Genomic DNA, 15916 nt, shown 5'->3' on the forward strand with positions numbered 1-15916 from the left:
AACATGGTTTAACATCTGCCTTCCATACTGGCATGATATATATATGTATACACACACACACACACATATATATATATAAGGAGAAATCAAAAATTATCTGCACTTTCGTCATAACATACCTTTATTATTGTCTTACTGCCTTCCATGCATGCATACTCATTGTTGGTACTATTGTGGTCACATGATCGAAGTTCGATCACATGACCACAATAGTACCAACTATAAGGACACATGTGTGGATGGCAGTGTGACTATAATAAAGAGATGTTATGGCGAAAGTGTGGATAATTTTTGACTTCCCCACATATATATACACACACACATACATACATACAACATATGTACACATATGCAAGTACATGCATACCTATTGGTAGATTTCATATTCATAATATATATATGTGTGTGTGTGTGTGTGCATGCATGTGTACATCTGTGTGTGTGTGTTTGCGTCTCCCTGTCTCAACATCGCACAATAATTATTAACAAACATCACTGTCAGACAAACAGTGTCTCTCGTTTCCAGTCTTCCATGGAGAAAACATGTCCAGCTATGCTTGGAAACAAATATGGGTTGGTGATAGGAAAAGCATCCACTCATAGAAAATCTGTCTCAACAAAATTCTCTCCAATCTACGCAAGCACAGTAAAGTGTATATTAATTGTTTAACATTCAGATTACTCTGTCAAATATAATGCTTATTTATTCATATTGTATTGAATTAATTTTGTATTATGTTGTAACTTCAAGATTTCAAGTATGCAATTGTAAGGTAGGTTTCAGAGGTCAGAACTAATCAGCTTGAACATAAAACAAATAAAAGATTTGGGTCGGATACAACCAGTTTAAATGCTAAAGGATTAAATTGATGATGATACCGGGTGATGATATATTGGGTGAAAGTGTAATAATACGGAATAGGTTGTTAGGAGTTGTCCAAACAGAGGACTAATAAATTGTTGGGTATCTGGGATCTCTTGTCCATTACTATAAATGATGATGATAACAATATTTTAATATGTAGAGGCAGCCGTTGCTAGCACCGCCTCGACTGGCTTCTGTGCTGGTAGCACATAATAAGCACCATCCGAACGTGGCCGATGCCAGCGCTGCCCCGACTGGCTTCTGTGCCGGTGGCACATAAAAAGCACCATCTGAACATGGCCGTTGCCAGCGTTGCCTTGGCTGGCTTCCGCGCTGGTGGCACGTTAAAAGCTCCAACCAATCGTGGTCGATGCCGGGCCCCCCTAACACCTGTGCAGGTGGCACGTAAAAAGTACCCACTACACTCGCGGAGTGGTTGGCGTTAGGAAGAGCATCCAGCTGTAGATCAGACTGGAGCCTGGTGCAGCCCCTGGCTTCCCAGACCCCAGTTGGACCGTCCAGCCCGTGCTAGAGTGGAAAACGGACGTTAAACGATGATGATGATGATGAAGGCAATTAGTAGATAAAGGTGTGGATCATTAATATCCATGGGAGAAAATGCTTGCTATGTTAGAGATTGTGAATCTTCATTAACTAATGACAAGTAGTTTTATTAAATTTTAACACATAATATATAACCACCAATATAAACATTGAGAGGAAGATTTTAGATGGTCAATGAGCCTGTTAGAAATAGCAGCTAAATAGCTTTCAAATCACAGCCAACTGTCTTTATTTTAATTAATGTCCCTGTATTGTGATAAAAACCTCCAATGAATTTCAGCCCCTGACACACCTTCCAACCAGAGAAATCAGATCCCTGCACATTAATTAACTGGTGGGCAGTCATGACTATATTAATTAACTGGTAGACAGTCATGATTGAAATGTCTTTGATTAAAGGTTTGCTCAATCAAGACTGATACAGGAAAAAAATAACAACAACCCTTTAGTAATTAAACAAAAGATGAATATATTTCTGATGTATTTTTAAGAGAATCAATTACGAAATCTAATTATGCATATATGAAGATCTGTTTTAATGAGGTCCTACCCTTAAGTAGATTACTTCTTTAATTATTCTCATCCTAAATGTGAAATGTGTGTGTGTTTGAAATGAAATGCATGTACAATAGCATATGTCCATGTATATGTATCTTGATATGTCTTGTGAGAACAATTGATATTATATGCCATTATGTATTTTCACAAAGTGCAAGCATCCTCTTCAAATGGAAGAGAAAAAATCCAAAGAATTTTAGAAACAGAGAGTTAAGTGGAAACACTGAAGGACAATGACTACTTCAGTACAACATATTGATATCAATCCCTCTCTCTCTTCCTCTCACATACCCACACACATGCATATGCATGTACGTGGCCTAGTGGTTAGGATGTTTCACTCACAATCACCAGATCATGGGACTGATTCCCAGACTGATTTTCCATTACTCTGTGGGTGAGAAAGTGGCAAAATCAATGGTATGTTGACAGAAATGCTTACAGTACATCTTATGGTCACTCTTTTACTCCTTTACACACTTCAGTCATTTGACTGTGGTACCGCCTTTAGTTGAAGAAAGCGACACTAAGGACTTATTCTTTGTAAGACTAGTACTTATTCTATCGGTCTCTTTCACTGAACTGCTAAGTTTCAGAGACATAAATGCACCAACATCGGATGTCAAGTGATAGTTGGGGGACAAACACAGACACACACACACACATATATATATATATATAAAATTCAAATTATGATGAACGTAAACAAACAAATGAAGTTTGCTTTAGAAGTGTTGAGATGTCTAGGAAAGTTCAGCCGCCGACACTTTTTCCTGCAAAATAGGGGTAGCTTATCCTGTTCAGGCTATATATATATATATATATATATATATATACACACACACATGATGGACTTCTTTCAGTTTCCATCTACCAAATTCACTCACAAGACCAACACACGTAGATATATACACAACGGTCTTCTTTCAGTTTCTGTCTTCAGATCCACTCACAAGGCTATAGTAGAAGACACTTGCCCAAAGTGCCACACAGTGGGACTGAACCCAGAACCATGTGGCTGGTAAGCAAGCTTCTTACCACACAGCCACGCCTGCACCTATCTACATTCTGAATTCAAATCCCACTGGTCTGGAGAAGGCAATGAGAAACCAATATAGTAATCGTCACAAGTCTAGTCATAGCAGCTGAAGTTCCGGTAATCTACTTAATGGTGGCATGGGAGAGTACCAGCTCTCCTCTAGGTCATATAGAGAGTGCTGGAAGAAGGTTCATATGCACAGGGCTTGTTAAAGGGCAGACCACCACTAGACTAGATATGCATATATGAATAAGCATATATGCATGCACAACTATGTATTTGCATGCATATGTACATACATATATATATATGGCTCAGTGGTTAGAGCATCGAGCTTACGATCGTGAGGTTGTGAGCTCGAATCCCGGACCGGCTGCGTGTTGTGTTCTTGAGCAAGAGACTTTATTTCACATTGCTCCAGTTCACTCAGCTGTAGAAATGAGTTGCGACGTCACGAGTGCCAAGCTGTATCGGCCCCTTTGCCTTTCCCTTGGATTACATCAGTGGCGTGGAGAGGGGAGGCTGGTATGCATGGGCGACTGCTGGTCTTCCATAAACAACCTTGCCCGGACTTGTGACTAGGAGGTTAACTTTCTAGGTGCAATCCCATGGTCAGTGTCGTGACCGAAGGGGGTCAAATAAAAAAAAAAAAATATATATATATATATATATATGTATATATATATTGTCATTGACAATATATATATACACAGACATACATACATGCATACATACACACATACATACTTCTTCATCTTCCCCTGTCCATTTCCTTATCTGTTTTAGCATCAGTACTGTATATTCTGCGAGCTGGCAGAAATGTTAGCACGCTGGGCGAAATGCTTAGCAGTATTTTGTCTGTCTGTACGTTCTGAGTTTAAATTCCACCAAGGTGGACTTTGCCTTTCATCCTTTCAGGATCAATAAATTAAGTACCAGTTGTATTCTGGGGTCGATCTAATTGACTGGTCCCACCTCAAAAGTTTCAAGCCTTCTGCCTAGAATAGAAAAGAATAGTGTATATTGCCTGTCCATCATTTCAAGATTTTATTTCTATTTCTATCTTAATTTATACGGCTTGTTTCCTCCCATTAGAAGCAAAACACAATGCTTGCCAAACGTATAATGTAAGAAGAGCATACTTTTGATGCAAGTCTGCTGAAGTGCCAGTCCACTGTTTAAAAACCACAAATATTACATAACTTTTCACAGGCGGCATTAAAAACAGACTTGGTACAGAAACAATTGTAACTGGTCATCAAAGACATGATAAGCTCTTTCTCTGTCTTCTCATTTGGGTTTATCTCTCTCTCTCTCTCTCTCTCTCTCTCTCTCTCTCTCTCTCTCTCTCTCTCTCGCTATATATATATATATATATATATATATTGGGTTGTCCGGAAAGTTCATGCCGATTTATAGTAGCTTACTTTTCGACTTATTTTAGAACATGGTTGAGTCCATAAAATAGGATTTGACTACCCCTCCATTTAGAACACAGTTTAAGCTATCTTTTCGTAGAAGAAGGTTTATGTTCCTATAACCTGTGTTAATTCTGTAACTCTTTAAAATGGAAGATAAGAAAGTTCATTTTTGGCACTTGATGCTTTGGGAACCAGACAAAAATTGCCCCACCCTCCATATTCACCAGATATTGCTCCTTCGGATTTCCACTTATTCAGGTCTCTGCAGAATAGTCTTAATGAATTCCTTGATGAATTCTTTGCCATGAAACCACCTCAATTCTGGGAAGAGGGTATTTTCAAGTTAAAGGAAAGATGGAGATGCATTGTGCAACAAAATGGTTCATATTTGGCTGATTAAAAATGTAATGGCAAGTATTTATTGACCGTTTTCTTTCCTTTAAAAATCAGCACGAACTATCCGGACAACCCAATATATATAGGCATGTACAGTAAACATGTGTGTTTATAATATCTCTTAATATTTGTTTCAGTTGGCAGACAGCAGACATACTGGAGCAAACAAAGCTGATCAATGAAAAACAACTTAAAGTGACTCGTCTCAAGAATATGAACAACAAAAAGGAATAAAAGTGAAGCCTTGATATATTCCTTTCAATAGAAAAGTAAACAAACGCCATGTGGTAATTGTGACCAACTCAAGATGAAAGGAGGAGATAATCTTAGGAATTAGGAATTCACTGCAAAAGCCATGGTATTAAACAAAAGATAGTCTTGATTGTTTAGTGATCAGAGGGTAGCTATGTACATGTTTCTGCCTCAATAGGTGTCATCAACACAACAGTTGTTCTACTTTGATTATAGCATATGTGAGACTTAAATATATATGCAAAGGGTAGAAAACCTTTACAGCCTAAAGTAATTTGTGTAATTTAAACAGAAATGAGCTAAAAAATCCATATTGGCAGCTATTTTAATTTCTCTCTGCTTTCCAATGTTTTAACTGTTTCTTCTACTTCATATCATTAAATATACAAACACACATGTGGATATATGGACACAAAGATACATGCATGGGTACATATGTGTGTATGCATATATAAATTAAGTAAATGGATTCACACATATATAAAAGTGTACATGGAAATGTGCGTACAAAGATACATACAAACATATATACATACATATTTATATGCACACACACACACACACACCTATATCAAGTTTCTTTAAAATTAATATTTATGTTGCAACTTAAATTGCATGCTGCTGCAATCTTTAGGTGAGAACAGACACAACTTAGTGCAGTTTTTCAGACATGCACACATGTAATGCACAAACACAAAGATACACTAATGTGTGTGTGTGTATATATATCATCATCATCATCATCATTTAGCATCCGTTTTCCATGCTAGCATGGGTTGGACGGTTCAACTGGGGTCTGTGAAGCCAGAAGGCTGCATCAGGCCCAGTCTGATCTGGCAGTGTTTCTACGGCTGGATGCCCTTCCTAACGCCAATGTATATGTATATATATCCTAACCACTGGACCATGCAACTTCATGTGTGGAGTCATTTGAAAGCTAAAATTAAGTACTTGCCACTACAACTAAAAAGTTCTGCCCCAATAATTCATGTAAATTCTTGTTTACCGTTTATAATCATAGAAAAGTGGACTCAACAAGAAAAAGAACGAATCTTTATATTTGCATCAGGAATGACTGTGGGATTAAGAAGTTTGTTTCCTAATGTCAAGGTTGCAGGTTAAGTCCCGGTGCACAGCATCTTGGGCAAGTATCTTCTACTATAGGCCCAGGCCAATCAATACCAATGATTTAAAGTCTTGTGAGCAGGTTTGGTAGACAGAAACTCTAAGAAGCTCAGCATGTGTGTGTGCGCACGCACGTGTGTGTGTGTGTGTGCGCGCACGCGTGTGTTCTTGTCTTGATGTTGTGTGATAGTTGCAAATGAGTCTCATCGTAATAAAATTAGTGTCATTTGTTTCCAATCTCCTATGGAAACACATCTGGCTATCAGGAAATATTAACTTGCTTTTAAACAGGTGAAGGTTGGTGACAGGAAGGGCCCCCCAACCATAGAAAATCTTCCCCAACAAATCCCATCTGACAAGCATCAAAAAGTGGTCATTTAATGCTGCTGCTGATGATGATGATATAAAGTTATTTAAATTGAACTCTTTTCCTCACGACTTTTGTTTCGTGCCACACAAACGTAAAGGCAAACTGTTGTTTTATGAATGGTTTTTATGGTTAAGACATTAGCTTTGCAACTTCATGGTTTCTGGTTTGATCTTAGGACAAAGCAGTTATAGCAAAGGTTTTCTAGTATAGGCTAAAGCTGAACTATGACTTTTGAGTGAAATCTGATAGTTGGAATCTACCAAGTGGAAGAATATTATGTCTGTGTTTATGTGTACATGGTGCATGTCTGTGTATATAAATAGCATGGAAGACCATTGTGTATGTATATGTGAGTATATATATATATATATACTCTTTTATTTGTTTCAGTAATTTGACTATGGCCATGCTGGAGCACCGCCTTTAGCCTAGTAAATCAACCCAAGGACTTATTCTTTGTAAGCCTAGTACTTATTCTATCTGTCTTTATTGCCGAACCGCTAAGATACGAGGATGTAAACACACTAGCATCGGTTATCAAGCGATGTTGGGAGAACAAACACAAACATACACACACACATATACAAACATACGACGGGCTTCTTTCAGTTTCCGTCTACTAAATCTACTCACAAGGCTTTGGTCGGCCCAAGGCTACAGTAGAAGACACTTGCCCAAGGTGCCACGCTGTGAGACTGAACCCGGAACAGTGTGGTTCGTAAGCAAGCTACTTACCATACAGCCACTCCTATATAAAATATGTGAGCGCATATGTAGTGTGTGTATATGTGTAAGTATGTTTCTCTTTCCATGCGTCTTCACACTGATATTACTTGACGGCAGGGATATTTTGAAGTCAGTGCTTCCAACGTACAAAGACAAGTAGAATAAATCCTTTTACTTGAAAATAAGAGTTGGTTTCAAGAGGGCTATCTAACTGAAAAATACTGGTTCAAGAAAACTCATCTAACTCATGCCAACAAGAAAAAAATGGATGTGAAAATGAGGATAATAATAGAATGAGTTCATTTTTTTTTTGTGTTTGGTTTTGTTTTTATTGGCCAAAACAACTCATGAATTGGTCAATGTAAAGTGGTATATAGGTGAATTATTTTAGAAAAAACAGGATATGATTATGTAATGAACAAGCAGAGACAGAGCAACCACTGAATTGATGACATTACACCAATAACAAAAACAAAATGTAATTATAATGAACAGCTAATGATAATCTGAATAACAACAAAACCAACCAATAAAGAGTAGAAGAATCCATGAACTGGTAAGTGAAAAGGCAACAACTATGGTCAAAGCCTTAATAAACCTAATTTCATAAACTGGTCAAAGGAATCATCACACACACACACACACAAACAAAATCCTGTTTCAATTTAAATAAAAACAATTCTATAGTTTTGAGATGTGTAACTTATATTATAAATTATATTAATCAGACTGATGTCATCTTGATTGTTGCTTTCACTACATTTTGGCTGTTGCATGTTGAAACATAGCGAAAGCAACAATCAACATGTGGTTACCAGTCTCAGAAATATAGACAGAAAACATAAATAAAAATACCAAAAGAAGACAGTTCAGTTGATGTTTGCAGTGACCCAAGACCTGAGCTGTGAAAAAAAAAAATTCAATATTGTCTAAGACACCATGTATTGAGTACTGTAAATCTTCGAGTATAGTCCGCCCTTGAGTATAATACACAGGGGATTTGGTGGAGGGGCTGTCCCTCTGAAAAACCTAAACCGTGTGTATAATACACACTCCTTCTCTAACTTGAGTCATGCGTAATTAAGCAAGCAGCACCTAGTCGAACATGCGTAATACAATAATGGTGATGTTCTCAACTGTTATATGAGAATGTAAATATGCTTGCAAATTGTTTTTGTTACATGTTATTCTGTGTTCTGAATACTTTTATTTTAATAAATGTTGTTTACTGCAAGTTATGGATGATTCTTTTATGACTTCATTGCTTTCAGGCTTAGCTTAAGGTATTTTTGCGCCCAACATCACAAAATGCGTCTGAATAAACATTGCCGGACAGCAAATAGGGACTTGGACATTGCTTAAAAAATATTTTTCATTTTTAACCTCGTATATAGTACGCACTAGGGATTTTGACCATTAAATTTTGGGAAAAAAATGCGGATTATACTTGAGGATTTACAGTACTCTTTGACAAGCTGTATCATTTGAATGTATGTGTGTGCTTCAATTCAGGGAAAATGCTGACTGCACTAAACAGGTTTATATTTTCCCTACTGAATCTCCCCATCATCTTCAACATTGAAACTTGAACATGTAATTGAGTTAGTCATTTACTGTAGCTGGACCATGAAAATTTGAAAACAAAAATAATCTCTGTTAAATAATGAATAATTGCAGCAGTTTACTTTCCAGCAGACAGCAGACCTCTCTGCTGTAACTCTGCCGAGCTATATTTTTATTTTTTTATTATTTATTTCACACGCCAAGCCTAAAGTAACTCTAAACTTCAGAAAAGTGAGAGACTGCTATAATTTGATGCAAGAATTTACATTGCATACATAACAATATGCTGCACAATCAAATAATGTTGCTGTGAGCAAAGTAATATTCAAAAATAACATGCAATGGTTTCTATGTGAAATAACTAACATCAAAGTGGGAAAAATTTCCATCCAGGTGGTAGTAGGTAAATAGATTAGACACTAATTATTATGTTAAGTTATTAGTTTTCTTTTATTTCGTTACATGTGAGGGAGGTGATCTCAGGGAACTGAGGTTGGTATGCTTTTATTTTTGTGAATATTGGAAAACTATATATTATAGCCAAACAGCAAGCAGAAAAGTAGGATAAAGCAAATCAATGCCTGGAGTCTAATGCTTTGGAGTAAAAATATAAAATTCATTGAAACAGCATCTGATGAACATAAAGTATTTTTGTGATTTGATATCAGTGTAGCTCAGGTGTCAGTTCAAAGTGGCAATTCTTTGGGGTGGACTATTTCTATATGTATATATGTACAACACAAAGAGTGAGAGACTATCAGAATAATACCAGGATATTATTTCTTTATATAAAGAATAGTGCAGCAAGAGATTTGTTTGATAAGCATTAATTAATTAATTGGTACTAAGGAAGTTATGAAAACAAAAGACTACTAGGTGGTTACACATACACTTTGCATGTATTAAGTTGTACTTCTCTTAAGAATTGCCTTCTTCTGAATAATAAGAATGACCATCCAAGTATTAAGTTGCTTGACCTGAATTTGAAACACACAAATTTATAAAATGCTTTTGGATTAAACACAAAAACTGAAAGAAGGTATAACGACTTTACATACCAAAAAAACAAAAAACAATATCAAATGCAAAAACAAAAACAAATAAAAGACATTTCATTATGATTCTAAATTTGATTTTTTGCTTCCAGAAGAATGAAATTATAAACAAACAAAATTTATTAATTAGAGAAAAATATGAGATAAGCATATTTTAATGATACATACATGAGTGTATATACATACATACATACATACATAAATATATATATATATATATACACACACACACATGCATACATACATATACATATATAAACACATACGTATATAAATACATACATACATATATAAATACATATGTATGTACATATGCATATACATATATTACATTTCATTATGTATCCATTACGTCAATTTGTTTTAAGAAATAATAAAAATAGAAATTAAAAAATGAATGACGTGACTACGAATACATTTATTACTTTGATTGGAAATTTTCCCCCTAAATTGAACTATGTTTAATTCTCTTCATTTAATTTAATTTTCTTCATTAATTGTAAGACAGTATATTACATTGGCTTCATAAAAAGATTGCTATTACACAAAAATTTGTGTTGCTAGAAAATGAAATTAAATGTCAATGACTTTTAACAATTATTTAATGAAAGACATCGCAACAGTTTTCAACTGGAATTTGAAAGTTCATTTTAAAAACACTTACTCAGGCCTTTTATATTTTAGGCATATCAGTATTTTACACACACACACAATCAGTATACATGACCAATTTTCAGAGAACTGAGGGTCTAGGACTTCTTTTAATCAGGATATAATTGTGATGACCCTTGCAACCTAACAAACTAGTTCACTGAATGACAACAAGGTGAGCTGCGTATCATTTGCATACATTCATACACACACACATGTATGTGTGTGTGTATACTGTAAATTCTCAAGTATAATCCACATTTTTTTCCCAAAATTTAATGGTCAAAATCCCTAGTGCATATTATACACGAGGTTAAAAATGAAAATTATTTTCTAAGCAATGTTCAAGTCTCTATTTGTTGTCCGGCAATGTTTATTCAGACGCATTTTGTAACTGCATGGCACCTTCAGCAAGTGTCTTCTACTTCATCCTCAGGCTGATCAAAGCCTTGTGAAAGGATTTAGTAGACAGAAACTGAAAGAAGCCCGTTGTATATATCTGTGTATGTGTGTGTGTGTTTGTGCTTATGTTGACAGCTGGTATTGATGTGCTTATGTTCTTGTAACTTAGCAGTTCAGCAAAAAGAACCCAATAGAATGAGTATCAGGCTTTAAAAACAAAAATAAGTACTGGAGTCGATTCATTTGACTAAAACTCTTCATGGTGTTGCCCCAGCATGGCCACAATCTACTGACTTAAACAAATAGAAGTATAAAGATTAAAGATCCAGGAAAATTGTATTGATCCTTTACAAAATGTATGCTTGATGTGGTAAATTCAAGCGAGTTGATTGAGACATTTATCATAGAATTTAACATGAGAGATGTGCTTTGATTTGTTGCTATAGAAAAAGTAAAATTGTTGAGGCAAAATGAAGGTTTGCATAAGCCTGAGTCCTGTCTTGAAGTTTGAAAATGCATCAGATGAAGATCTTGACACTGATTTCAAAGGATTTCATGAACCAAAAGCTTGCTTGATCTTGATTTTTAATGCAAATACAGACCATGAAAGCATGGTTGGTATTTTCACTGAAAGCATGGTCGGTATTTTCACAAGCTATACTTTTGTTGTGAGCTATCAGGAAAGTTACCACAGGGATAACTGGCTTGTTGCAGCAACATCATTTTTGGATCCTTCAATATTTAGCTTTTACTATTATTGTGAAGCAGAAATACTGTAAAGAATAGAGCATATATCGAAAACAGAGAATACGTTCAACCCTTTAGCATTTAAAGTGGACATATCAGACCAAAATATTTTACTAGTTTTATGTTCAAGCTGGGCAGATACAGCCTCTCATACCTATCCTATAATGCCATTCTAAAAATAAATAATCACAAAATCTCTAAGCTATAAGATAATACATGATTAATTCATAACAATGTGAGAAAAATAAATATTACATTTGACAGAGTAATCTAAATGCTAAAAGGTTAATAAAGAAAATCTGGCTGAGTGATTGAATATTAATCAAGAAATGACTGACACGTATTGCTATAGTGACTGTATAGCACATGGTTTTGAATGTTCAAGCAAACAATGAAATTGATGAGGCTGACAGCCAAGATCAAGATGTGACTGAAAGACTCACTGGTGTTAATTAAGTTAATTAAGTTAATGAGAGAACTAATCAAAGAACTTGAATAAAGCAACTTTGTCCTTCCACCAGCAATTGACAAAAGTGATTTTTGTGAGAGAAAAGCAACTAGTAACCACTGTTCGTCCAGCAAAATGGATAATTTAGCATGGATAAGGAACCAAAGTTGCTAGAAAATCTGTCTGTCTGTCTCTCTCTCTCTCACACAAACACACACACACACACACACACAAATATCATTTTGCATCTGCTTTCCATGCTGGCATGTGTTGGATTCTTTGACAGGATCTGACAGAGTCTATGCCTGGCTCAAACACCTTTTATGGCATGGTTTCTATGGCTGGATGCCCTTCCTAACATCAGCCACTTTACAGCAATTACTGGAGTGCATTTTCTCATGATATCAACAGAAGAGAAGTTGTCATGGCTCTTGGCAAGACTAAAGGGTCCTCTGAATCCTGAATTGTCTCTGCTCAATTCACCAATCACAAGGTGCTTTTTTCCATGGCACCAGTACTAATGAGGTCACCTCCTGATACACAAGACTAAAGAACTCCTGCAACTGAAAGGGAGGAAAGGAAACAGAATGGTGACTCTATGTGAGATGTTGAGAAAAAGTTAAATTATGATGGAACGAACAGATTACTGTGAGGAGGGGTGGTTGTGAAGAGAATAACAGAGGAGATAGTGTTGGGAAGGGGAGGAATTTTGGCAGGAGTTAATGAGAAAGACAGCAATATGGTTTATGGGGTGGGTTGAGTAGGAAGTATTCAGTACTTTATCTAAGAAGATAGAGATGGTGGGGACAAGTGTGTGTGTGTATGACATATGATATACATGGTCTGATCAATAGGTATCTGGACTGTTGCCATAGTAATGAAGCTAAAGCTTGCAGAGTGAAGCCGCTTGCAACAGGTTGACCTTGAACTCTGCTGTGCATGCACACTGAGTTTTAACATTTTAGTTCACTTTCGCTGTTTACAGCAGTGCTTGGAAGGAACGTGTGTAGCATGTGATCATCGCATTGACCATGACAGAGAAATTGCTGGCTTCGTGCTAAAATATGAAACTAATATTAATGTTCATGAAGGCGGCGACAGGGCAGAATCAGTAGCACACTGGGCAAAAAGTTTAGCAGCATTTCGTCTGTCTACAAATTCCTCTGAGGTCGACTTTCCTTCTTATTCTTTTTCGAGTCAATATAACAAGAATCAGATGAGTACTAGATATGTACTTGAAAAGCCTCATCTCCCGAAATTGCTGGCTTCGTGTCAAAATTTGAAAGCAATATTATTTTCATTTATAAGGTGGCGAGCTGGCAGAATCGTTAGCACGCCGGGCAAAATGTTTAGTAGCACTTCATCTCCCTTCACGTTCAGTGTTCAATTTCTGCCGAGATTGACTTTGCCTTTCATCCTTCCAAGCTCGGTAAAATAAAAGTTTGGTGATCCCTGCTCAGAGGCCTAAGCAAAGTTTTCAAAAAGTTTTCAACACAGTCAAGGAGATCTTGTGCAACTGAAACCTAAGTATTTTTTGATCAGCTGAAAGCAGTTTGACCACTAATTTGGCAGACATGCATCACATACAGAAATCTTCAGTGTTAATGGACGGAACCGAATCACAACTAATCTACACATCCTCTGATAACTCACAGATGGTGATTCGATGATTGTCCCCTCACTGCTGCATGCACATCTGCAATGTTTTTCTCAGTTCTGCTGGTTGCAGGTCTCCCAGAACGTTTGTCAATATCAACATTTCTTCGGCCATCTTGGAAACGTCTGAACCACTCATACACTTGTGTGCAACTCATACACTCCTCTCCGTACACTTTCTGTAACTTTGCATAGGCCTCTGATAAGGTATTGCCATGACAACTTTCTGTCATGGTCGATGCAATGATCACATGCTACATATCTTCCTTCCAAGCACTGCTGTAAATAGTGGAAATGAGCTAGAACTACTGAGTCTAAGGACAATCTGTGCCAAACAGCTTCACTCTATGTGCTTTGGCTTTGTTACTATGGCAACAGTCTGGATACTTATCGAACTGACCTCTTATATATATATATATATATATATATATGGATCATATATAACACACACTGATCAGGTACAACCCTTTCAAGGAGATTCAAATGATTCATAGGCAAATCACCTGAGGGTTGGTCTTAATAAAGACAAGCTGTCATATTTTCCAGTTTCAGTTCCTAAACATATCTCCACAAATAAGATTTCATGTAGTTTCTTATTTGCTCAGATTTTGTCTGCTAAATAATGACTGAAAATGTTGAGTGAGAGCCTCTTAAGACTATTACTGATACTCCAGTAAAAAGGGAATTTTTTTTCTCTGATATCCCTTAAGAGTTCAATCCCAAACCTTAGAAATTTTAGGGGGTGACCATAAATTATAATTAAAAAATTATCACTGTTTTCGTACCTCTGCTACTCCTATTCCTTTACTAATACTACAGTTTGCTGTGTTATCACTGGTGAGGTGTAATGGAAGTTTCAATGCATTACCAGCTAGTTTGCCTCCAGGCAGTCGAGTGACAAAGATGTCTAAAGATCTAACTGCCACAGCAATTTTCCCATGCTTCCTTACTTCAGCCAGAAGAAATAGGTTTATAAGGAAGATTTCTCCTCCTCTTCCAGGCATATAAAGAATATTAGACGTAGACAACACACAGAAAAATAGCTGAATATATATATATATATATATATTATATATATATATATATATATATATATATATATGAGTAAAACACACCCTGTTCAATGGACAGTGCTGAGTTGTCAAACATTTATACCAAATTTTCTCAAAACAACTTGTCTGACCGTCCGATAGGCCTCCCCTTTGAGAAACACTGATTTAACCTAAATTTGAGACATCAGCAAAAGAAATAAAGATAGACTTTTTTTCTATTCCAAAGAAAAACGATTTTATTCACACAAATATGCAACTGAAGAGTTTAAAGTACCAGTAAGTACATCGCAACAGCTGATGTACTTGCGCGTACAAATGCACGTTCCCACGGCTTTATCGATTGCATTCTCACCTGGAATCGATTTTTGTAATTTTTCAAGACTTATACACACCCTGATACAGTTGGTATCTACAAATCAAATTTGAGCAAAATCGGATGGAGGATGCCTGAGGTTCTAGAAGACACACAGACAGACAGACAGAACGGATTTTATATAATAGATATATACAACACACAAATGGTAAAGTAAAGACAACTTTTATCATGAAGATATCTGCAGTGTAGTTATCAAAAACAAAACAGTATAACAATATTTCGTTTTAATATGTCTACTTTGTATTAACATATCAATTCGAACACACATATTTTATGTGTGTGGCTAGCACTTGATGTATACGTATCAGCAACATCATCTTCCTCCTACTTACACACACACACAATATCTTATTTTTGTGTGTGAAATCCGTTCTGTCTGTCTGTGTGTGTGTCTTCTAGGATCTCGGGCATCCTCCATCCGATTGCGCTCAAATTTGATTTGTAGATACCAACTGTATCAGGGTGTGTATAAGTGTTGAAAAAATTACAAAAATCGATTCCAGGTGAGAATGCAATCGATAAAGCCGTGGGAACGTGCATTTGTATGCGCAAGTACATCAGCTGTTGCGATGTACTTACTGGTACTTTAAAATCAATTTCTCTCTCACTTTCTCTTTCCTTACTCTTGTCATTTTTTCTCCCCCCCCCCA

General features: G+C 36.3%; 1 protein-coding gene across 6 annotated transcripts in view; it reads right to left on the reverse strand.

Annotated features, from left to right (window-relative positions):
• LOC115210780 (multiple C2 and transmembrane domain-containing protein 1) overlaps positions 1–15916 on the reverse strand; it is a 357832-nt gene that overhangs the window by 36329 nt on the left and 305587 nt on the right. The gene's annotated exons all lie outside the window — the stretch shown is intronic.

Source organism: Octopus sinensis, linkage group LG4 (assembly GCF_006345805.1).
Source record: "Octopus sinensis linkage group LG4, ASM634580v1, whole genome shotgun sequence".
In the NCBI taxonomy this organism is placed as follows: domain Eukaryota; kingdom Metazoa; phylum Mollusca; class Cephalopoda; order Octopoda; family Octopodidae; genus Octopus; species Octopus sinensis.